Consider the following 25,720-nt stretch of genomic DNA (forward strand, 5'->3'; position numbering starts at 1 on the left):
CCCGTCTCTACTAAAAATACAAAAAATTAGCCGGGCGTGGTGGCAGGCGCCTGTAGTCCCAGTTACTCGGGAGGCTGAGGCAGGAGAATGGCAGGAACCTGGGAAGCGGAGCTTGCAGTGAGCCAACATCGCACCACTGCCCTCCAGCCAGGGGGACAGAGCGAGACTCTGTCTCAAAAAAAAAAAAAAAAAGAAAAGAAAAGAAAGAAAGAAAGAGGAAAGCAAGCCGGCCAGTGTACAGTACTCAGCATGCGGTCCAGCACATAGGAAGTGCTCAGTATACATTGGCTTGTATTACTTTTAGGGTCTTGGGTTCTGTACTCTGAACCTGAAACCTGCTTCCCCTAGCAGGAACGTGGGCAGACCCAGGAGGAGACAGGGACCCCTGTGCCTGGAAGGCTTCTGGGTATGGAAGGGGACACAGTTTTCACCTATTGGCCTGTCCCAGGCTGGAGGCAGCCCTGGGCCAGATCTAATGGTTGTAATGGAGGAGGAGAGGAGGAGGAGGTGATGACCCACGGGGAAAAGGGAGGAGGCCCCCAGGCATGTCAGGATGGGGCCCTGCCACAAAGCGTGGCGTCAACCCAATCCTAGCTCAACTCTATTTGCTGTGTGACCTTGCACAAGTCACATCCCCTCTCTGAGCCTCGGTTTCCTCATCTGCGAAAGTGGGGCAGTGGCTGTAGGCTTCTCGCAGGGCTGTGCGGATTCAACAGGACCAGGAGGCACTCAGCTAGAGCTGGGAGCCGTGTCAGCACCCGCCACACTTAGTCGTTCACCATCATCCTCATCCTCACACTGGAAAACTTTGAGTCTGGGGTCTCTGGAGCACAGGGGCAAAAGAAGCCACATCCCCAGTAGAGCCACATCGCCAGGAGGTATCCCGAGGTTCATGTCCTGCCACTGTTTGGATCCAGTTGAATTGCAAATGCCAGAAAAAGCACGAGCAAGGAGTGATTTCTATTTTCACCGAAGGGAAGCTGCCAGGTTGGCCATTTAGGGCTATTTTGCCCTCCCCAGCAATCACTGGGGCCCAGGCCCCTTCCGTCTCTTTGATCCCCCATTCTTATCCATGACCCCTGCCTCATAGTCCAATATGGCTGCCTGAGCACCTGCCATCATCTCCATATTCCAGCTGACAGGTAGAGAAGAGCATGTGCCACTTCTCTTGAAAGGCATTTTCAGAAAATCCTGCTTATTTACGCCACGGGTCAGCATTGAATCATATGGTACAGACAGCTGCAAGGTACCCCAAGAAATGCTTTCTTTTGCCCAGGTGGCTGTGTGCCCAGATACAAATTGTAAAGTTCAACTGCTACGGCGTGGGGGATACGATGGGATATTGGGAGATCCCGCCGCAGTATCTCATGTGGGCCATGGGGCCAGGTCTTAGGTTTCAAACCTGTGCATCTGAGACATTTTAACCCGGAAAGAGAAGAGAGACATCATCGGGGCCAGCCCCCAGCCTCCACACCACAACGGTTTCACTCATCCCAACATCCACTTCCCAAAAGACTCCAAGGTCAGAAGCAGTGGCCACGATTCAAGGACAGACTCTGCCCAAGGCGTCTCCAAGGACAGGCCCCCACCGGCAATCTGTGCTCCCCAAGCACCGGGGCCGAACCACCAGGCACCCCCGTTCAGCCTCCTTCCTGTCTGCCGAGGACACCGGCCAATTCATCTCCTTCTCCTCAGTAAACAACTGTCAGGGAAAATAAATAGTTTTTAATAGGCTCATTAATTGAATTCAGGGAGAAATCACCTTCTCCCCAGGCCGTGGGGAAGCGATGCTCAGTCCAAGAAATTCAGGCTGAAGGCAGAAGGGGCTCAGCCTCCCAGAAAGTCCAGGAGATGCCTCAAACAGTTCTAGCCACATTCAATAACACTGGGACAGGCCTGATGGCTCACACCTATAATCCCAGCACTTTGGGAGGCTGGGGCAGGCAGATCACTTGAGGTCAGAAGTTCGAAACCAGCCTGGCCAACAGGGTGAAACCCTGTCACTACTAAAAATACAAAAATTAGCCAGACATGGTGGCGCATGCCTGTAATCCCAGCTACTAGGGAGGGTGAAGCAGGAGAATGGCTTGAACTCGGGAGGTGGAGGTTGCAGTGAGCCGAGGTCGGGCCACTGCACTCCAGCCTGGGTGACAGAGTGAGACTCCATCTCAAGAAAACAAAACAAAATACTGACTCAACCAGCAAGGGGGTCATTCTGTGCTGGGCTTAAGGCTAAAAGCCTCAGGTGGATGCTAGGATGTCTTAAAACACCTCAGCGGTGCTCAGGCCACAGCTTTCAGCCTGGAACAGACAGAGACAAAAGCAGCAAGAATTTAAGGCCCTTGTTTTGCTCTTATCGAATTTATTTTTAAGGCTGTGCCTTCAAGGACACACCAGATTTCCATTCACAAGAACAAGACTAAGTTTTCTCTTTTACGTCTTAAAAGAGAATGGGTTTAAACAAAACGTATCAAGTACTGGCTGGGCACGGCGGCTCATGCCTGTAATCCCAGCGCTTTGCAAGGCTGAGGCAGGAGGATTGCCTGAGCCCGGGAGCTTGGGGCTGCAGTGAGCTATGATCGCGCCACTGTACTCCAGCCTGGGTGACAGAGTGAGATGCTGTCAAAAGAAAGAAAAAAAAAAGAAATGAAGAAATGAAAGAAAATAAAGGAAGAGAAGAGAAAGAGAAAAAGAGGAAGAAGGAAGGAGAAAGAAGGAAGGGAAAAGAAAGAAGGAAGGAAGATAGGAGGGAGCGAGGGAAGAAGTAAAGAAAGAACAAAAGAGAAAGAAAAAGGGAGGGAGGGAGGCAGCGAGGGAGAAAAGAAGGAAAGAAAATGAGAGAGAAAGAAAAAAAGAAAAGAAAGGAAGGAAGGAAAAAAGGAAGAAAGGAAGCAAGCTAGCTAGCTAGTCCTTAGGCGATGGGGCAGCAAAGTACCGGATACAGAGTCCAAAGACCCTGCAGAGTGACCTCGGCACAGACCTAGAGAGTCAGAACCGACCCCTTCATACCTGCTGAGGGTTCTGTCCACACTGAGGTGACTCGCTTTCCCCACTGAGGCTGAGGTGGTCCAAGGGTAGCCCCGCCCACACTCCCAGCTCAGCTCCTGCCAGCGTGGCAGCCTGCCCTGCAACTCAGTCTGCCCAGGGCTGGCTGCAGGTGCCCGCCAATCTGCTCTCCGCACTGCAGTGAGCACGCTTCAAGCGCAACTCAATACCCCCGGACACAGTCACTCCCCAGCACCCCCGAGCCCCATATGCAGGTCCCCTGATCTTGCTTCCAGAGGGCACTGCTCATCATGCTGTATTTTATATCTTAGCCAGTTTGGGGCTTACTCCGAGCGTGCTTAGCATAGATCCTTCCAATACCAAGAGCCTTCTACCCAAGAGACAGCCTCACCCCCATTTTGCAGACGAGAAAACTGAGGCGCTGGAGGGTAAAACTGAACAAGCAGCTCAGGCAAGACTCAAACTTGGACTCTTCGAACGCTAAACCCGATCCCCCAAAGAAAGCCTGGCCCATTCTTGGTGAACTCCTCAGTAACTTCTCCACCTGTCTGGCCAGATACACAGGCTGCCCAACCACCACCACGGCTGGCTCAGTTCTTTTTGTTTTTAGAGACAAGGTCTTGCTCTGTTACCCAGAGTGCACTGGGGCATGATCATAGCTCACTGCAGCCTCAAACTCCTGGGCTCAAGTCATCCTTCCACCTTAGCCTCCTGAGCAACTGGGATTACAGGTGCACACCACCACACCCGGCTAATTTTTTTACTTTTTATAGAGATGGGGTCTTTCTATGTTGCCCAGGTTGGACTCGATCTCCTGGCCTCAAGCAATCCTCCCATCTCAGCCTCCCAAAGTGTTGGGATTACAGCCATAAGCCACCATGCTCAGGCACTGGTTGACTCTTAAAATCATCTGGCCCAACCACTGCACACTTTTTGGGGGTCCCCAGCCCCTTTGGGCCTCTCACCTTCTCACGCAAATTTCACGGACTGTTGTAGAGTTCCTGACCTCCTGACACTGGCCCTCAGACCCCTGGCTTGAAGCCAGTTCCTCAGAGACACCACCCTCAAAGCCATTCCTTACCACTTCTTTTGTTTTTGTTTTTGAGACAGAGTCTCACTCTATTGCCCAGGCTGGAGTGCAATGGCACAATCTTGGCTCATGCAACCTCTGCCTCCCGGGTTCAAGCGATTCTCCTGCCTCAACCTCCTGAGTAGCTGGGATTGCTGGCACGCACCACCACAGCCGGCTGTATTTTCAGTAGAGACTGGGTTTCACCATGTTGGCCAGGCTGGTCTCGAACTCCTGACCTCAGGTGATCCACCTGCCTCGACCTCCCAAAGTGTTGGGATTACAGGCATGAGCCACCGTGCCTGGCCCTTACCACTTCTTGCCAGACACTTTGGATATTCATCAGCTCAGAGAGGGTGAGTGAGTAGCTGACAGCACACAGCACTTCTGCTGGGAACCCAGCCTCCTGGCCTCCCTGCCCAAAAGGCAGAGTGAGCTGAGCTATAATCCCAGCACTTCGGGAGGCCGAGACAGGTGGATCACCTGAGGTCAGGAGTTCGAGACCAGCCTGGCCAACATGGTGAAACCCAGTCTCAACTAAAACTACGGCCGGCCGTGGTGATGCGTGCCAGTAATCCCAGCTACTCAGGAGGTTGAGGTCACTGTGACTGCCTCTCCCTGCAACATCACCCATTCCGAGTACTCTCAGGGCAGGACCCAGGGTCTCTTGCTGTGAGTTGTCGAGGCGGGGCTTTCCCCGTCGTTACCTGCCTGATCGAGGTCATTAGACACGGCAATGCTGGTATATGCAGGCCAGGCGGCAGCTCCCAGGAGCCAGACGGGCTGATCCGGGGGCGGGTGAGGTGTTGTGGAGCTTAGGTCCTAAAGAGGTTGCAGACAGAGTGAAATCGTGAGGGAAAACACAACGGGGTGCTGGAGGCAATGGCGGGGTAGGGTTGGCCTGGCCAGAAACAGAGCTCCTGGCAGAGTAAGGACAAAGGCCTGGAGGTGGGAACAGGAGGAGGATGGGTGTACATGGAGTGAAACAGACAAAGGGGAGGGGAAGAGGAGGAGAGATGAGGCCAGCGGGCCACAGAGAGGAGTCTGAGGGTGCCATTCAGAGAGGGAAAGTGACTTCCTCAAAGCCACACAGCTTGTAAGCGGCAAAAACATATCCTGGCCGGTAACATCTTTGCTCCCAACCACTGCGGGAAGTGGCCTCTGGCTACATTGTGGCTAATAACTGTGCTATAGAATTGCAGCCCCCCGCGCAAAATGAAACCATGGGGTTTTCCTTGTTTAAAAATTATTATTATTATTATTTTGAGATGGAGTCTCACTCTGTCGTCCAGGTTGGAGTGCAGTGGAGCGATCTTGGCTCACTGCAAGCTCTGCCTCCCAGGTTGACGCCATTCTCCTGCCTCAGCCTCCCAAGTAGCTGGGACTACAGGTGCCCGCCACCACGCCCGGCTAATTTTTTGTATTTTGTTTAATAGAGACGGGGTTTCACCATGTTAGCCAGGATGGTCTCGATCTCCTGACCTCGTGATCCGCCCGCCTCAGCCTCCCAAAGTGCTGGGATTGCAGACGTGAGTCGCCGTGCTGGGCCAGTTTAAAAATTATTGGGAATTTCCAGGCCGGGCGTGGTGGCTCATGCCTGGAATCCCAGCACTTTGAGAGGCCGAGGCATGTGAATCACCTGAGCTCAGGAGTTTGAGACCAGCCTGGACAACATGCTGAAACCCTGTCTCTACTAAAAATGCAGAAACTAGCCGCTGGGCCTGGTGGCGCACGCCTGGAATCCCAGCTACTCGGGAGGCTGAGGCAGAATCGCTTGACCCCAGGAGGCGGAGGTTGCAGTGAGCCGAGATCGCGCCCTTGCCCTCCAGCCTGGGTGACAGAGCAAGAGTCCATCTCAAAAACAGAAAAGAAAAAAAAATTATTAAGAATTTCCAGACGGCATCAACAGAGGATTCATCTAAACGCAGCCCCTTCTGATCACGGGCCCCCGAGGGGCTGTGGCGCCCCTGTGAAGCTGGGCCTGGGTGCAGCCTCCACGAGTGTAGAAACGATATCCCATCCAGAAACAACACTTCTGTTAACCTGAGAAAGGGCTTGTCATTCTCAGTTCTTGACCCGCCTTTGTGCCTCAGTTTCCCCATCTGCAAGACAAGGGGACACCTGCCACCTCTCGGGGCAGTTCTGAGGATGAAATGAGAAAACACAGGGCATGAACGGCCCCCAACACGGGGAGGACTTTCCGCCCGCTTGGGTTAGTTCTCCTCTGTTGCAGCTGTTTGGGGAATGTGGGTTTGAGGTTCCAACCTCATCACCTCTAACGGTTCACGAAGCTGGGGGGGAGGGAGGGTAGGGTTATTTGGCTCCTCCTGTGTACCTCGGGCTCCTGGCCCCATTATCAATGTGACACCACTGAATTCCCAGTGATGCGGCAGGCAAGACTCGTCCCCATTTCACAGATGAGAAAACCGAGGCTCAGGGGAAGGAAATAATGAGGTCATCTCACACGGCCAGGGAGGGCCTATGTCAGGATCCGAACCTGGGGCGTTCAGACCCCCAGTGCCCTTCCCCAGTAGGGCCAGAGTCTGGGCTCCCAGGGCCAGTTGGGGCCAAGAGAAAAAGTCCTGGGAGCTGGCAGCCTCTCTGCACCCTGCTGATATCGGGGAGGTGAAGCCAGCACTGTCGCCGGAAACCCCGGCAGCTCACACTCTCTAGAATGCATCTGACAGGGGCAATTACCCACTTCCAATAATCAATGGGGCGGTGGAACCAGGACAGATGCGCGGAAGGAACCCATTAGCAATCTAAGTGTTCTGGCCCCGCGAGACGTCAGGGAGCGTGCAGGGTGGACGCTCAGGGACAAAGGCACCATCTGCCTGATTTCTCTTACGGTCTTGGGTCTTGAGCATAAGTCAGGGCTTCTTTTTTTAAAAAAGAAAAAAAAAGAGAGGGCCTTGCTCTGTTGCCCAGGCTGGAGTGTAGTGGTGCAATCACAGCTCACTGAAGCCTCAAACTCCTGGGCTCAAGCAATCCTCCCACCTCAGCCTCCCCAGTAGCTGGGACCGTACATGGGAACCCCAACCCTCGGCTGATATTTTTTTGAAGTTTTTTGTAGAGATGAGGTCTCACTACGTTGCCCAGTCTGGTCTTGACTCCTAGGTTCAAGCAATCCTCCCGCTTTAGCCTCCCAAAGTGTTCCCAAAGTGTTGGGATTACGGACGTGAGCCACCATGCCTGGCAAAATCAGGGTTTCTAAACCTCAGCATAGTAGACAGGAGGGTAGGGTCATTCTCTGGGAGGGGGTCATCCTGGCCATTACAGCGAGTTAAATAGCATCCCTGGCTTCCACCCACTCCATACCAGCAGCACCCCCCTGGATGTGACACTCAAAAATGTCCCCAGACGTCGCCAAGTGTGCCCACGGGAGCGAAAATGACCCTGGTTGAGAACCACAGCAGTACATTTAACGAATAATACTGGTAACCCGGGTGCTCCAGCCCCGAGAGCAAAAAAGCACGCTACAGAAAGAACAAGGGATAGAGAAGCAGGTCCTGCCGCCAGTAGATAATTCACAGTCCTGCCCCGCGGGACAGCCGGCTTCCTTCTACGCAGCATTTAATTTAAGTCAAGTTTATCATTATGACCAATATTAATATAATCAGAGCAACGTTTATCGAGCGCGGACGCTGGCCCAGGCCCTGTTCTCAGCACTCTCTGTGAGCTATCACGCTGGTGCCTCTAAAGAACCACGGAGATGGCTGGGAGTCTTAAACCCATTTCACAGGCCCGGAAACTGAGGCCCATGGACGGGAATGGAGGCATCAGAGGTCGTGCAACTTTTAAGTGGTGGGGAAGGGGTCAAAGTCCACAGTGGCCCTGGGTTTCTGTACTGTGCCATGTTAAGATGTTTTAACCCAAGGATGTTAAAATAGGACAATTTTTTTTTTTTTTTTTTTTGAGACAGAGTCTCACTCCAGTCCAGGCTGGAGTGCAGTGGCACGATCTCAGCTCACTGCAACCTCCGCCTCCCAGGTTCAAGCGATTCTCCTGTCTCAGCCTCCCAAGTAGCTGCGATTACAGACATGCACCACCACGCCCAGATAATTTTTGTATTTTTAGTAGAGACGGGGTTTCACCATGTTGGCCAGGCTGGTCTCGAACTCCTGATCTCAGGTAATCCACCCACCTCGGTCTCCCAAAGTGCTGGGATTACAGGCATGAGCCATCATGCCCAGCTAAAACAGGGCCATTTTACTTAAAATCTAGATTTCTGCTTTTCCTTGGAAAAACCAACAGATCTGGCCCTGGAGCCATTCAGGGCTTCCTTGGAGGTTGAAAGAGCCTGCTTGGCCCATACAACCCACTGGAGAGGACACTCCAGCCCTGACAGGCATTATAGTTTGGGAATCACACACCCGCCATGTCTCCCTTTGGATTGGTGAAAGGGGTTCCTGTCCATCCTCCTGCGCAAGGCCCAGCAGCAGGCAGGCAGGCATGGCTGTGTGGTCTTGGGCAAGTTTCTCTGCCTCTCTGGGCCTTGGCCTGACAGCTGTTCCAAGAAGTATTTCCAATGCTCCAGGTTTTCTGTTGACCCTCTGGGGGATTTCGGAGAACTCTGGCTGCACATCTAAAAAATGCAATTTGTCAGACGCGGTGGCTCACGCCTGTAATCCCACCACTTTGGGAGGCCAAGGCAGGCGGATCACCTGAGGTCAGGAGTTTGAAACCAGCCTGGCCAACAGGGTGAAATCCCATCTCTACTGAAAATACAGAAATTAGCCAGATGTGGTGGCGGGTGCCTGTAATCCCAGCTACTCGGGAGGCTGAGGCAGGAGAATCACTTGAATGGGGGAGGCAGAGTTTGCAGTGAGCTGAGATCGTGCCACTGCACTCCAGCCTGGCGACAGAGCAAGACTCTGTCTCAAATAAATAAAATAAAATAAAAAATAAATAAAACATGCAATTCACCAGGTGTGGTGGCCAGAATCCCGGCACTTTCAGAGGCCAAGGCAGGCAGATAGCTTGAGCCCAGGAGTTCAAGACCAGCCTGAGCAATATGGTAAAACTCATCTCAAAAAAAAAAAAAAAGAAAAGTTAGCTTGGGAGGCTGAGTTGGGAGGACTGCTTGAGCCCAGAAGTGAAGACACTGCAGTGGGCCATGATGGTGTCACTGAACTCCAGCCTGGGCAACAGTATGAGCTGTCACACACACACACACACACACACACACACACACACACACACACACAATGCAATTCGAACTCCTTGGGGTGGGAGATCCCGTGTGGTCTTCCCCAGCTAAAGTCAACTCTCCTCTCTTGTTTCCGACGCCCTCACCTCCAGTCACAAAGCAGTAGGTGCCACTCTCAGTCTTTGTCCTTGCTGCCCCCCACACCTGTTCATTTGTCTCCACTCATGATGCAATGTCAAAGTACCCATTTTACAGATCAGGAAACTGAGGCACAGAACAGCTTTATTACTAGCCCAAGGCCCCACACCTGCTTAGATTCTGGCTCCCAAGTTCCTCAGCCGCAGGTTTCCAGCAAATCCTGATGGAACAAATGAATGCACTGGTGAATGAATGAATGCCTGTATGCTCGCTCGCACACAATGCTTTCAACCGATCACTTTCCTGAGTGCCCCTCAAATGACTGCTGTCAAAGCCCCAAATGCCCCCCAAACTCCCCCCTTTGATGATCACTTGGGCCCACCAGCGGCTGTGGAAGTTGGGAGCCACATCTGGGGTTTCTGGAGTGCCCAGAGCTCCCAAGGCAGCCACGTGTCCTTCCTGTCCACCATCCGGGCCCCCCATGGTTCAGCTCCCGCCAGGTGCCCAGTCCTGCCGCAGAAGTGGGGCGGCCTTGATTAAGCAGCCAGCGAAGGGGAACGCCCCAGTTTGCAGTGGCTGAGTCATCCTGACATCTCCCGGGTGCTGGACCCCATCGGGGGGCTGAGGGCAGGGTAGCGGGGCGGGCGCAGACACTGGAGAGCCCCTCTGAGGCAGGTCCTTCAACATATCAATGTAGCTACCATGTTGTCGAAAATAACAAAAACAGCAGCAGAGGCAGCGGCCACTTTCTACGTGCCGTTGTGAATCTGTGCTTACACACGTTAACTCATTTCTTCCTCCTAACCATCCCTCAAGGTGGGCACTGCTACTCTTCTCATTAGACAGATGAGGGAAATGGAAGCACAGAGAGGCTGAGCAACTTGCCCCAGGTCACACAGCCAACAAGTGGGCAGAGCAGGGATTTGAACCTCACGCAGCCTCAGTCCAGTGTCCTTGCTCTTAACCTCTGAGAAAAGGCAGTTGAGAGCCCTGGAGTGTGTGCTGGGGGGTGTCTCTGTAGCGATTCAGATGGCCCCCCAGCAGACGGACCTGCTGTCCAAACAAACATCCCTGACAATGGGGCAGAGCTTCTTCCAGGCGTTAAGGAATCCAGGTTGTGGCATCCAACGGCTTGTGGGCTGTGTGAAGTGACCTCCGGCCAGGGGAGGCCCCTCTCTGTGCTTCATTTTCCCTCTCTGCACAATAGGGCTCAGATCACAGCAACTCCGCTGACAGGGGATGGCAGGTTGGAGGAGATGAGGATGCTACTGACTTGCTTACTTAGCAAAGGGCCTGGCACAGGGCGCCAACTCTAAATAAGTCGGAGCAGCTGTTATTATCCCCCCCGACATCCCCTCATTTGCTGATCACGGGGGTTAATTATAAGCGGCATTAAATTATACACACACAGACGCGCCAACCTCGCTTCCCCAGAACCCCTGAATTTCCACTAACTCTCAATTACCCATGTGACAGCGCGACGATGGGCCATCCTCCCAGCCTCTCTCCCCATAGCCTGCCTCATCTGAGGGTCCCAGGCTTCCAGAGCCTTGGCTTCTCAGCCACACCGGATACCCATCTGGGCGTCCAGGAGCGGAAGGACGGATGCATGCGACTGACAGCGGACGCGTTGAGAGCCGGAGGAGGCGTGTTACCCAGAGCATCTCATGTCAAGGCTCGCAGCAACGCGGACTGCAACTGTACTGATCTTAGAGATGAGAGAACGCAGAGAGGTCAGGCAACCCGCCCTAGTTTGCCCAGCTGAAGTGAGGCGGGTGGCTCAAGTCAGGGCTCTGACCTGGAACCCAGAGGGGTAACCTCATTTTGTAAGTGAGGAAGCTCCTGCACGAACTGAAAGGACAGAGGGGAAGTCACCCAGGGAGGAAGGAAGGCAGGCAGGCGAGATCTAGGAGAAAAAGGGGAATTTTCAGTTCTCCAGGTGGGAGGAAGAGACACCTGGCCCTTCCTACAAGGAGCTTACAGCAAAGATCAAAAACAACTGAAAAGCAGCAGCCACCCAGGTAATGTAGAGTACGAGACGAAATCTGTCCCCATGAAATGGGACATTTGTGATCCAGCCCCAGTTACAGAGACGGGGACGGGAGGAGGGCGTCCCCATGATCCCAAAATCCAAGCTCTGAACCCCCAACCATGGTGGGATCCATGGGAATCAGAAGGAAACAGGAAGCCACACAAAAACCTGGGTTTATTTTCAGGTGTGGAATCCCCTCGGCCTCCGCGGGGCGCTGAGGGTGCCTTGATTCCGGGGAACAGAAGAGGGGATTCCACGGCTAGCCCAGAATAGCACCAGCCCCCAGGTCCAGTCTGGCCAGGCCACGATGTTGGGGGACGGGCAGCTCCACGGAGGAGGAGAAGGAAAAAAAAAAAAAGAGAGAGAGAGAGAGAGAGAGACAAAAATAAAGCGATGTGAAAGTGGAGGGCCTGCCCGTGAATCACTCCTACCCGTTAATTTTCGCCTTTGCAGAAGTGTAAGCCAATTGATTTTTCAAATTCCCCACACACAACCCCCTCCCCAGCGCTTCTCAAATATCAGCCAGAGACAAGACAGAAATGGTACGTCGGGTTTTTTTTTTTTTCCCCCTTCCCTTTTTGGTTGAGAGTCTTTTCTTTCCTTAAAGGAAAAGGTGGGGGCGGGGGGAAACCACACACTTCACATTCTTGAACCTCAGGGTTAGAGAGACCCGGGTGTCACCTGTTTCCCAGACATTTCGGGGCTGCCACTCTCTGCGGGAGACAACAGCCACCCTTTCTCTCGATCACATCCCCTACGCCTCACTTCCTCTCTCCGTGGTCCCCCTTCCTCAATTCAGAATGTCACCTGGAGATAAAATAACATGCATTTGAGCCTCAACCTCCTTCTGGCACCCCCTCTCCTCTGCCCCACAAGCCACAAGCTGAAAGCTGGCAGCTTTCCGATTCCAGACCAAGGTAAGGTGTGAAGATGACAAAATTCAGTCTGAAAAGCCCTCAAACCTTCAAACCGCCGACAGGTGCCTTTGTCCGTGAACCTGTGGTGAATTTTTGGTTTTTATGCTTTGTTTTGTTTTGTATCAGCTTGCCACACGAATCCTGTGAGGAACAGCAGTTATGTCTTAATCTCCTCTCCTCCTGTCCCCTCCGGAGGCTGAGCCTGGTGAGTGGTTGGAGGGTGGGGCGGAGTGGGGGGTCTCTCTTCAAATTCCCCTCCCTGGGCATCTTTTGCCGCAGGGAAGGACGGAGGAAGGGCAACCTGCACAGGCTTTGCCCGACAGGGGTTCTCATCCTCCTTGCAAATTCTAAGAGGATGCCCACCCATCGGAAGGTGAGCCAGGAGCCTGCCCTGGATGCAGAGGAGAGCCGGGGAGTGCCCCTTTCTGGGACCCCTGCCTCCTTCCAGAAAGCACGAGACCCTCCCAGAAGGGGACCACAGCAGTCGCCACTGCGCCCGCCAGACCTAAAGCTCATCTCAAGATCTTCCCATGGCTCCAACTGACTCCACAAATGGAGCCTAATGGGTAGCAGGGGGAAGGAACTGCTCTCAGCCGAAAAACATTAAGCTTTGTCAATTATCCCCCAAACCCGCTGGGTTTAAAAATATCCCTTTTTATTTTTAGGGTTTTCCCTCCCGCTCGCCCCCATCCCGAACTCTCTCCACGCCCCGCTTCTTCCCCCACGCACACGGCGGCTGCACTGTCACAGAAAGCAGGTGAACGCGGGGCCACGGGGTGCTCGGGTAGAAATGCCACGTCGCACCACCAAGTCACACTGTCCCTGCCGGTCCCTCTCCGGCCACCCCGCTAACTATCGTATTGGGGTCATGCAGCCGCTGGAATAATCAGCGAAGCCACAGGTCTCCTCGTCTTGGCAAGTAGAAGTGTGCGCTGCCCTCAGACATCTGTGAACCGCTGTTCAATGCCAACCCCAAAGGCAGAAGGGGAAACCAAGTCACCTCCCAGAAAGATGTCTGATGAGCAGAGATGGATTTGCTTCCAGACTGGTACCAGGTCTGGGGAAACCCAGGCAGAGCCCCAGGCTCTGTGCAACTCAAAGAAGAAAAAAATGGGTGCACAATGATGGCTCCAGGTCTGCCCACCCAGATGCTACCACGAAATCCCTGGCATCCACAAAGCTTCCCCCAGTCCACGGTGGAAGTTGGGGGAAAATGGACTTGTGTCTCCAAGCAGGGTCCATGGACACTGGACAACGCCTGAAATCCCCTGTGAGGCAGGAAAAAAAGGCGCACTGAACGCTCAACCGGGGTATAAGGAGTGATTTTTTTTTTTTCTCTGCTAGCAGTAGGCAGGAACCTGGGGTTTGAATGTCCCCTTCTCCGTCGCCACCACAGGCAGACTTCAGAGGCTCTCAAGGTTTCCTGGAGAGGAGGAAATCGTGCCCGGAGCTGACCTGCCAACCAGTAGCACCCTCCAGCGCCACAGCCGGGCTGCACCAAAATGACCTGTCACCCATCTCCTGCGGGGAGTGGGGAGGGGGCCAGTCTACCGCCTCTCGGGACAGCATCTCTGGATGGCCACTGACAGTACCAGTCTCTGTCACCCCCTGGGGGGTTAGGGGCAATGTCATTGGCCAGGGTGGCCGAAATAGAAAAGTGCGTGAGCTCACCAGGCAGCCTGGGTCTCCCGCGACGTTTTGTTTGCCTGAGCCCAATTAGAACAACTCTCAGGGTGATGAGTATGGCGGGTGGTGACCCCCCGGGGGGCTGGGAGGCCTGGCCCCCACGCAGAAGTGCACCGTCATGATGAAGGTGTCCCCCGGGCCTGGGGAACAGGGCAGGACCCTGCTTTCTGGAGGGGAAGAATGAAGACACCGCCAGTCTGCCAGCCAGAAAGAGATGCCCCACGGAAGGCTTTGTGGAGGGCAGCGGGGTGGGGGGGGTTCCCAGGAGGGGGCTCAGGCCCAAGCTGGGGGGCTGTGGGATTTGGGGGCGGGAAGCAGCCGCCCCCAGCCCCAGCTGCCTGCCTTCCACTGCCAAAATATCAGCTGGCAGAGAAAGAAGAGCAGAGGGACAGAAGGCAGGCACGATTGGCAGGGGGAGGGGGCACAAAGGAAGGGACCCTGGGAGGGGGAGGGGACTTATGCAAATGGCAGATTCGACCAAGTCCCTGGGCCATTAATAAACGCTCCAGCAGCTGCCGCTGGTATCGCAGGAGCAGAGGCGCGGGCTGGCTCCCTTCTCCCGGGCGGAAAGCGGCAGAGAGAGGGAAGAAGGGCGCCCCAGACAAAGAGGCGCCGTCACCCCCTGCACCCCAAGGACAGCAGCTATAGGGGGGCAACCAGAGGAGGCCAGAATCCCAGCAGCCAAAGTCCGCGTGGTGGCGGAGGGGAGCCCGGAGCAGGTGGGTCCCTGTCCTTGGGACCCTAGGGGGTCTTCCTGCCTCCTCCGGCTTCTAGGTGTATCCCTACTGCTCAGCCGGGACTCGGACACCCGCTTCACCAGCTTCGGCTGCCGGGATGTGTTCTTAGGGGCTCGGCCAGAGGCAGAAGGGACCCATGCTCAGAAGGGGGCTCCCCTAGATTGTGACGGGGGGGCAGGGGAATCCCAGCTGAGCCCAGAAGGGGGAGGCAAGGCACCCCCATGATGCGCTGGGAGGGTTGTTAATTTGGGGGACGAGGTCCCAAGAGGTAGCTGGATTTGAGGAAGGGTTGCAGAGGAAGGAACGTTCTGGGAAGCTGCATATTTAGGGAACCACAAGAAGACGGTGTGAGATTGGGGAAAGAGGGTCAACTGAAGAAGGAGGTCCCAGATTTGGGGCGGGGGGTGTGGTTGAAAAAAACAATCCCAGTTTGTGGGAAAGGTTCCCTGATACGAGGATCCTGGAGAGAAAGCGGCCGAAGGGGAGTTCCCCAATTTGGGAAGGGGGGGAATTGCTGGGAAATGTCCAGGATTTGTAGGGGGAGGTCCGAAGGGGAGGATCTTAATTTTAGGAGAGATTCCCATAAAGAGCGGTGAACTTGGCCGCAGCCTGGCCGAACCCTCGCACCCACGGCGGAGCGGGCACTCTAACCCGGGGGGCTCCCCTCAGGGCACGCCCCGCGCCCCCTTTAACCCGGTGCCGGCGGCCCCGCCCCCGGGATGACGTCACCGCCCCTCCCCCCCCCCGCAGCCCCCAGGGGGCTCCCGGAGCGTGCGGAACCCGCGGGGCTGGCGGCTCCAGGGGCGGCTTCCCCACTCTCGGGATCCCCACGGGGCCCCCAGCGTGGAGGGGAAACTAGGGTGCTGGGCGTGCGCGTCTGCCCGCCAGAGCCCCTGGGGCTGGGGGGCTGAGGCTCACCCCTGGGTGGGGGCGCTGGAAGGGGGCGCCGGGGCCGCAAAAGGGTGGGGCAAGGCCCGAGTGCCGGAGGGGCGACCTCCCATAAGGCAACGACAGGGCCCGGAGTGTGCCAGGGGAGACGGCGTAGACTCGGGGGTCTCCAGGGGAGGGGGACCCGGAGAGGAAAGGCGGCGGGCGCAGCAGCCCTGGAGCCACCCCGCCTCCAGCCACCCGTCCCGGCTCCTCTCCGCTCCGGGGCGCCCGCACGACCCCGATCCCCCGGCACAGCGCCCCCTGCCTCCAGGACCCGCCCGGGGACCCAGGCCGGACGCCGCCGGGGCCGGCACCCGCTCCGCACACACGCGCGCCCCCCTCCGCTCCTCTGCCCCGCCCGCAGCCCGGGGTGGTGCAGCCGGCGGCGCTGGGCAGCTTCCAACGCCGCGCTTCGGGCGCTTCCAGCCCAGCCCCCTCCCACGCCGCGGACGAAGCCCCCCAGCCCCGCCCGCCGAGTGCCCCCAGCGCGGTCCCGGCCCAGCCCCTCGGGGCATTGTCCGGGCTCAGCTCCTGGGGTGCAGGGGCTGGGCGTGCAACCGGCTGCAGCCGAGCATCCTCCGAGCACAATGGCCGTGCAGGCTTCCCCAGCACAAAGCCGGCGCGCTGCCCACTCAGCTGCCTCCGAGACCCCCCTTGGAGCGCCTGCATTTTTTTTTCCTCGAATCCATGATTTTTTTTTTTTTTTTGGCTTTACCTGGAGGCTGGCTGGGCTGGGCTCCCCCGGCTCTGCCCCGCTTCACATCCTGGCTGTTGCATGGAATCCGAGCGGAGCCCGAGCGCCAGCGGCTCGCGGCGTGCGCGCGCCGGCCGGGCTGCCGGGCGGGCGGCGCGAGGACACTCACTGCGGCTCGCGCTCCCCTCGCGCCGGCTCGCGCGCCCCCCCAGCCGGTGACGTCATCCCTTCCGCCAGCGCCGCCGCCGCCGCCGCCGCCGCCGCCGGGTCGGGGGCAGGGCCGGCCCGGGCGCGTCACTGCGCAGCCGCGCGGCTACCACGCCCCCCGGCCAATGGGACGGCGCGGCGCGGTCACGTGGCCCCGGGGTGTTCAAAGGGCCGCGGGAGCACGTGGGGCCCTGGGCTTCGCGGGACACGTGGGCCGCGGTAGTGTTGGTGGTGGCTGCGGTGGTGGCAGCGGGAAGGGCCCCTCGGGGTACTGTCCGTGCGGGAGCCCCAGCGTCCTGGGTGCAAAGGGCATGGCACTTTCTGTGTGCTGTTCTAAAATCTGCCAGGGCTCCCTAGTGTCCTTGGAATAAAATCCAACCTCGTCTCTGCAGCTCGCCGTTTCACATTAGCGCCCACTACCCTGTCCCCTCCCCCTGGCCATGTCAATGCTCCAGCAAAACCAGCTACTCCTTCTTGTCTTTTTAAGAGATGAGGTCTGACATCCAGGCCTCAGTATAGTGGTATGATCATAGCTCACTGCAGCTTCAAACTCCTGGGTTCAGGTGATCCTCCTGCCTCAGCCTCCTGAGTAGTTGGACTCAGGTGATCCTCCTGCCTCAGCCTCCTGAGTAGTTGGACTCAGGTGATCCTCCCTCCTCAGCCTCCTGAGTAGTTGGGCTCAGGTGATCCTCCTGCCTCAGCCTCCTGAGTAGTTGGACTCAGGTGATCCTCCCGCCTCAGCCTCCTGAGTAGGGCTCAGGTGATCCTCCCGCCTCAGCCTCCTGAGTAGTTGGGCTCAGGTGATCCTCCCACCTCAGCCAGCTTCTTACAGTTCCTCTAACTTGAGCATCCAAAATCATCTCCTTCTCATCTTTCCAGTTTCTGCTCAGATAAGCAGCGCCTGGGAGAAGCCCTCCCTGACAACAGCTACCAGCCACGCCCCACTCCACTCTATCCCATTATCCCGTGTTTTTGTTGTTGTTGTTGTTGTTTGTTTTTGAGTCGGAGTCTCACTCTGTCGCCCAGGCTGGAGTGCAGTGGCACAATCCCGGCTCACTGCCACCTCCGCCTCCCGGATTCAAGCGATTCTCCTGTCTCAGCCTCCTGAGTAACTGGAATTACGGGCGTGCTGTCACCACGCCTGGCTACTTTTGCATTTTTGTTAGAGACGGGGTTTCACCATGCTGGCCAGGTTGGTCTTGAACTCCTGACCTCAGGTGATCCGTCCGCCTCAGTCTCCCAAAGTGCTAGGATTACAGGCGTGAGCCACTGCGCCTGGTCCCATTATCCCGTTTTTATTCTAGTTACACTACAGTGTGGCTCCAGGGATCCCTATGTGCAGGTTGAACACATGAATGAATGGATGATGGACCACTTCCTATAGAGTAAGCACTTTACACAGGTCTCGCCTAATTACCATTCCCTGCTGCCCTGGAGTCAGGACGAGCCACAGCTGGAACCCAGCTAAAACACTGACTTGCTGCATGAGACCCTGAGCCTCACTTTCCCTATCTGTAGAATGGATATGCCTCTGGATCTCGGCTCTTATCTGTAAAATGGGGCAAGGTAGCCCCTGCTCCCAAGGAGGGTGTGATGATGAATTGCTATAATGTGGCTGCCTGGCTGCCATTGGTGCCTGAAGATGGAATAATAAGAAAAAAGAGGCTGGGCCCAGTGACTCACACCTGTAATCCTAGCACTTTGGGAAGCCAGGGTGGGCAGATCACTTGAGATCAGGAGTTCAAGACCAGGCTGGCCGACATGGCGAAACCCCATCTCTACTAAAAATACAAAAATTAGCTGGATGTGGTGGCAGGTGCCTGTAGTCTCAGCTACTTGGGAGACTGGGGCAGGAGAAACGCTTGAACCCAGGAGGTGAAGGTTGCATTGAGCCAAGATCACGTCACTGCACACTCCAGCCTGGGTGACAGAGTGAGACTCCACCTAAAAAAAAAAAAAAAAAAAAGGCAGAAGTAAAAAATAAAAGGGGTATATTGACAAAGGTACAGGGGTTGGAGGGCTCACAGCCACCAAACAAGATTGCACATCAGTCCTTGTGTTTTGATCAAGTCGAAAGCATTTATTTCCTCAAGGCACATATTTGGAGAAGGTGCCCAACAGAGGAACCCAACTTTAGAATTGGCTTTTTTTTTTTTTCCTCCAAAATTGTTGATTCATTCATTCCGGGCCAAAGATGCAGATAAACAAAAAGCATTAACCCGGGGAACAAAACGATAAGGCGGAAGTCATAAACAGGAGAAGAGAGAGGAGATAATGAATAATTTAACAAGGAACCTAAATTAAGCTTGGAGTTTCCCAGCGGCCAGTGCAGCGGCCAGGTTTGCAGAGCCTACTTTGTTTTTCTTCCTCGCAGGGTGACCCTGACCTGACCGTCTACAATCTGGCCTCAGTTTCCTCATCCAAGCAATGGGAATATGATCGCATTTTGAAGGATCAAATGGGGCGGTCTGTGCACAAATGCTTAGCGTGGTTTCTCATGCACAGTGGGTGCTCAAGCCTTGCATAATTGGTGGAGACGCAGTAAAATGAGATGGCCGATCGTAGAGGGGCTGATCGTGGCATGAACCCCAGCCCAGTGACCTATTTGGGGAGTGACCTTGAACAAGTGGCCGCAACACTATAAGCCTAGCTGTCCCCATCTGGAAAAGGAAGACAACCACTTGTACCTCTGAGGGATTTTGTGAGCAGTTGAAGAAAACAGATTTAAAATGCATTGTGGCAGCCGGGTGCCGTGGCTCACGCCTGTAATCCCAGCACTTTGGGAGACCAGGACAGGTGGATCATTTGAGGTCAGGAGTTCGAGACCAGCCTGGCCAACATGGCAAAACCCTTTCTCTACTAAAAATACAAAAATTAGCCAGGTGTGATGGTACGTGCCTGTAATCCCAGCTACTCAGGAGGCCGAGGCAGGAGAATTGCTTGAACCCGGGAGGTGGAGGTTGCAGTGAGCCGAGATCACACCACTGCATTCCAGCCTGGGCAACAGAGTGAGACTCCTTCTCAAACAAAAAATACATTGGCCTGGTGCAGTGGCTTATGCCTGTAATCCCAGCACTTTGAGAGGCCGAGGCAGGTGGATTGCCTGAGTTCAGGAGTTTGAGATCAGCCTGGCTAACATGGTGAAACCCCGTCTCTACTAAAAATACAAAAATTAGCTAGGCATGGCGGTGCATGCCTGTAGTCCCACCTACTCAGAAGACAGGAGGATTGCTTCTACCCTCAGGAGGCAGAGGTGGTAGTGAGCTGAGAGCCACTGCACTCCATCCTGGCAACAGAGTGAGACTTTGTCTCAAAAAAAAAACAACAAAAAAAAACATTCTAGCATGTGCTTGGGAAACCCATCCATTTAGGCCATGCATTCGGCCCCCCTCCCAGGTTGTTTGAAGTGCTGTGGACAACAGAAGTAAATGAAACAGTCTTTAAAATCCCTGGAGTTGGCTGGGCCCTTTGGCCCAGCACTTTAGGAGGCTGAGACGGGAGGATAGCTTGAGCCCAGGTATTTGGGACTAGCCTGGGCAACACAGGGAGACCCTGTCTCTACAAAAAGTTTTAGAAGTTAGCTGGGCATGGTGGTGCACATCTGTGATCCCAGCTACCTGGGAGGTTGAGGTAGGAGGATCGCTTGGATGTGAGAGGTTGAGGCTGCAGTGAATTCTAATCATGCCACTGCACTCCAGCCCGGGTAACAGAGCAAAAATTCCTGGAGTTAACAGTGCTGGGAGGAGATAGGAAATATCTCACTTAGAGTAAAAGCTTAACTTCTTCCCACAGCTCACCAAGCTCTGCTTCACCTACCCCCGTCCCCTCCCTGCCCTCCCCTCCTCCCTCTCTCACCCTTGCTCACTCTGCTCCAGCCACTCGGGCCCCCTTGCTATGCCTCCAACACACCAAGTAAGGTCCTGCCACAGAACCTTTGCACCCTCTGTTCCCTCTGATCAGGATGCTGTTCCTCCTGCTTTTCTGAAGGCCAGTTGTTCCTCCTTGCTCTTTGAGTCTCTGGGAGACCCTCCCAGACCATCTCACTGAGGTGACCATATGATCATCTTCACCTCAGTATCAGATTATTTATCATGATTTGGAATGATATTATATTTTGGCCGTTTTGCTTGTTTCCTGTGTGTCTCCCTACTCTAGCTGTGCCTCAGTTTGCCTGTCTGTAAATGGGAATAATAATAATCTTGGTTCCTTAGGGCTGTCTGGAGGGTGAAATGAATCACACTATGTCAACCACCTGCTACCAGGTGCAGACTCAAGAGAGGATTGTCCAATAAGTGTGGTCACTGTAGGCTGGGCGCGATGGCTCACACCTGTAATCCCAGCACTTTGGGAGGCCAAGGTGGGCAGATCACCTGAGGCCAGGAGTTCAAGACCAGCCTGGCCAATATGGTAAAACCCTATGTCTACTAAAAATACAAAAAAAAAAAAAAAAAATAGCCAGGAGTGGTGGTAGGTGCCTATAATCCCAGCTACTTGGGAGGCTGGGGCAGAAGAATCGCTTGAACCTGGTGGGCGGAGGTTGCAGTGAGCTGAGATTGTGCCATTGCACTCCGGTCTGGGTAATAAGAAAGAAACTCTGTCTAAAGAAAAAAGAAAAAAAATGTGTTCACTGTAAATGAGAAAACTATGCTTCCCTAGCCAGAAACAAAAGATGATCATACAAGTCAATACAACAAGAACAGAAAATTATATAATTCTTTTTTTTTTTCCAAGACAGGGCTTCACTCTGTTACCCAGGATAGAGTGCAATGGCACAATCACAGCTCACTACAGCCTCGACCTCCTGGGACTCAAGTGATCCTCCCAGCGCAGCTACCCAGGTAGCTGGGACGCCAGGCACAGACCACTACACCTGGCTAATTTTTAATTTTTTTGTAGAGACAGGCTCTCCCTATGTTACCTGGCCTGGTCTTGAACTCCTGGGTTTAAATGACCCTCCCATCTCCCCCTCCCAAAGTGACGGGATTATAGGCATGAGCCACTGTGTGCAATCAAGCCAAGAACAGAACATTTTAGTCTGATGCTGTTGCAGCCTCTGGACAGCCCCAGGAAATTGACACGTGTTAGAAAGGTGTTAAAGACACAACAGCACCAAGTTAACTAAACCTTTCTGCAGGCCAAGGCTTGAAGAGAACCGAGGAGAGAATGTTGTCCCCAGGGGCATGGCTCAACCCTCCAAGTTCCACATCGTGAAAAACACTCAGATTGGGAGGTAGGGCATGGTGGGTTCTGGGTCTCTTTCCTGTCTGCTGACGTGGTGACTGGCACACACACACTGAGGGTGTGAGTCATTGTTGGGTGAAAAGTTCAGTCAATGAACATTTGCTGCTTCTTCAGGAGAGTTGTGGGGGGGGCGGGGGGCGTGACTCTTTCCACTCTCCCACCCTCCTCTTACTTTTCTGCCAGACCAACCTCTGCCTAGGAGTCTCCCAGAACCTGGTAATTAGCTCCATTGTGGTTTTGTTGAGATAACTCCAAGGGAACCATCAGCCGCCCATCACTGTGTACAAACAGGACTCTTCATGCCAAGTTCAGGATTGTCTGCAAAGAACTCAGTCTTAAATTCCTGTGAGACAGGTCCAAAACATCTCCCCTAAACTTCGCCTATGCCAGAGATTCCACTATCATTACACATTACTTCAAATTAAATGTTGTTCTCTCTGCTCCTCTCTCTGTCTCTTTCTCCCCGCAAATTCCTTCAAACACCAAAGAGAAGAGGAGCAAATAGGAACATCCTATTTGCTGTACACCTGCTCTGTGCTGGGCTCCATTTGCGGTTCATTTGGCGGTCCCCTGATTTAGCTGATTGGGTAAGTGTTGGAGGATTTGGGGAGGCATGGGTTAGTAAAACACTCAACAAACTATGCATAGAATGAAACTTTCTCAACCTAATAAAAGGCATCTACAGTCAATATCATACTTTATGGTGAAAGACTGGATGTTTTCCCTCTAAGATCAGGAACAAGATGAGAATGCTCCCTCCCACCACTTCTATTCAACATTGTACTGAAACCTATAACCAGGCAACTAGGCGAGAAAATAAAATAAAAGGCATTCATATTGGAAAGGAAGAAATTGAACTGTCTCTATTTGCACATGACATCATTTTGCATGTAGAAAATCCTAAGAGATCCACTAAAAACCTATTAAAACTAGTAAATGAATTCATCAAGGCAGCAAGATATGAAATCAATACACAAAAATCCATTGTATTTCCTATGCAGTGACAATGAACAAACCAAATGAAATTAAGAAACCAATTCTATTTACAACTGATGAAAAAGAATAAAATACTTAGGAATATATTTCCAAAAGAAGTGCAAAACTTATACTATAAAAATAACAAACCGTTGAAAAATTAAAGAAGACTTAAATAAATGGAAAGACATCCCATGCTCATGGATTGGAAGAATAATATTCTTAAGATGTCTATACTCCCCAAATTGATCTAAAGATTCAACCGAATCCCTATCAAAATTTCAGTTAGCTTCTTTGCAAAAATTGGCAAGCTGATCCTAAAATTCATGTGAAAATGTTCAAGGAACTTAGAACAGCCAAAACAATCTTGAAAAAGAACAAAATTGGAGGACTCGGATTTCCCAATTTCTAAAACTTATTACAAACCTACTGTAACCAGGACAATGACATACTGGCATAAGGATAGACATACAGATCAATGGGGTAGAACTGAGAGTGCAGAATAAACCCTCATATCTATGGTCAATCGATTTTCATCAAGTTGTCAATTCAGTGGGAAAAGAATAGTCTTTTCAACAAGTGGGGCCAGGACAATTCCATATTCACATGTAAAAGAATGAAGTTGAACCCCCACCTCACATTATATACAAAAATCAACTTAACATGGATGATAGACCTAAATTTAAGAGCTTAAACTATAAAACTCTTAGGAAAGAATGCAGAGGAATAAATCTTAATGATCTTGAATTAGGCAATGGATTCTTTTGAGGTTTCTTTCCAGGTGATTAAAATGTTCTAAAATTAAAATGTTAAAAATGTTCTAAAATGAAATAAAATTAAAAAAAAAATTTCTAAAATGTGGATGATTGGTGATGGTGATGTCCCTTATACAAAGGGGAAATTTGGACAGAGACAGACCCACATAGAGGGGAGATGATGTGAAGAAGAGATACAAGGAGAAGGCAGCCATCTGCAAGCCAAGGAGCGAGGCCTTGGAAGTAACCAATCCTGGCTGGGTGCGATGGCTCGCGCCTGTAATTCCAGCCCTTTGGGAGGCCAAGGCAGGTGGATCACCTGAGGTAAGGAGTCTGAGACTAGCCTAGCCAACATGGAGAAACCCTGTCTCTACTAAAAATAAATACAAAAAATTAGCCAGGTGTGGGCGGTGGTGGGCACCTGTAATCCCAGCTACTTGGGAGGCTGAGGCAGGAGAATCACTTGATCCTGGGAGGCAGAGGTCGCAGTGAGCTGAGATCACATTATTGCACTCCAGCCTGGACAACAAGAGTGAAACTCTGTCTCCAAAAAAAAAAAAAAAAAAAAAATTGTTTTTGCCATGTTGGCCAGGCTGGTCTTGAACTTATGACCTCAGGTGATCCACCCACCTCGGCCTCCCAAAGTGCTGGGATTATGGGCATGAGCCACCACACCTGGCCAGGATTGGTTACTTCTGAGGCCTCTACTCCTTGGTTTGCAGACTGCTGCCTTCTCCCTGTGTCTCTTCTTCACATCATCTTCCCTCTACGTGGGTCTGTCTCTGTATCCAAATTTCCCCTTTGTATAAGGACACCCATCATATTGGATCAGGACCCACCCTAATGCCCTCATTTTAACTTTACTTCTGTAAAGACCGTATTTCCAAATAAGGTCACATTCTGAGGTCCTAGGGGTTAGGACTTCAACATCTCTTTAGGGAGAATGCAGTTCAACCCCATAAAAGACCCTTTCCCTGACAGTGGCTTCACTGATACCCCTCAAGGACTTTACCTACTCCTGGACCAGGAGCTTGACATCCCCATGACATACAGCAAGAGATGCTAGACCCTAGCCCAAAATCCATGAGCACCCTTTGTTGATTGCAGTAAGATCCAGGTTAGTGGGGAGGCAGGGGATGCCATGCAGCCAGCCTCCCAGCTCTGGGGCCTGGCTGGCCCTTGAAAAGATCAAGGGGCTTTATTCTCTCACTCTTTCTGGGGGACACAATGACAAATTCAAATCAGGCCTCCGTTGTCTCCTGCCAGCTGGCAGTGCAGGCGGGGCCTCTTGGTTCATCCCTTTTCAAGGAGAGAGGCTTGGATTCTCCACCAGGTGGGGTCTGTGCTGGGTGTTGTGTGCAGAGTCAGAGGGACATGCCTGACAATGCCATCTGGACCCCTGCCACAAGCCTCACCAAGCCAAGAGCCTTCCAGGGCCATCAATGTGGGCCCTGAGTGTGGCACTTGAACCTTTGAGAGGCTACAATTTTTATTTTTATTTTTTGAGAGAGAGTCTCAGTTTGTCACTCGGACTGGAGTGTAGTTGCATGATCATAGCTCACTGCAGCCTCAAACTCATGTACTCAAACAATCCTCCCACCTCAGCCTCCAAGTAGCTGGAATTACAGGTGTGCACACCAGCCAACCCATCTCATTTTTGTATTTTTTTTCTTTTTTGAGATGGAGTCTCGTTCTGTCACCAGGCTGGAGTGCAGTGGCACGATCTTGGCTCACTGCAACCTCTGCCTCCCGAGTTCAAGTGATTCTCCTGCCTCAGCCTCCTGAGTAACTGGGACTAGAGGCCCGTGCCGCCACACCCGGCTAATTTTTGTATTTTTAGTAGAGATGGGGTTTCATCCTGTTGGCCAGAATGGTCTCGATCTCTTGACCTCATGATCCGCCCACTTCGGGCTCCCAAAATGCATTTTTGTATTTTTTTTTGGAGCGATGGGGGGTTTCACCATGTTGCCCAGGTTGGTCTGGAACTCCTGGGCTCAAGGGATCCTGACACTTCAGCCTCCTGAGTTGCTGGGACTACAGACATGTGCCACTACGCCCAGATAATTAATTTTTTTTTTTTCTGTAAACATGGGGTCTCATTGTGTTGCCTAGGCTGATCTCGAACTCCTGGCCTCAAGTGGTCCTCCGTCCTCAGCCTCCTGGAGCCCTGGGATTACAGATGTG

At 53.2% G+C, this 25,720-nt stretch overlaps 1 protein-coding gene across 1 annotated transcript in view; it reads right to left on the minus strand.

Moving 5' to 3' along the window:
- Window positions 1–16,529, minus strand: part of PTPRS (protein tyrosine phosphatase receptor type S) — a 136,457-nt gene extending 119,928 nt beyond the window's left edge. Inside the window, exon 1 of the mRNA XM_073017078.1 lies at window positions 16,380–16,529. The gene's annotated coding sequence lies outside the window, so the exon portion shown is untranslated. The remainder of the gene's footprint in view (window positions 1–16,379) is intronic.
- Between the last annotated feature and the right edge of the window lie 9,191 nt (window positions 16,530–25,720).

This window comes from Chlorocebus sabaeus, chromosome 6 (assembly GCF_047675955.1).
Source record: "Chlorocebus sabaeus isolate Y175 chromosome 6, mChlSab1.0.hap1, whole genome shotgun sequence".
Lineage (NCBI taxonomy): Eukaryota > Metazoa > Chordata > Mammalia > Primates > Cercopithecidae > Chlorocebus > Chlorocebus sabaeus.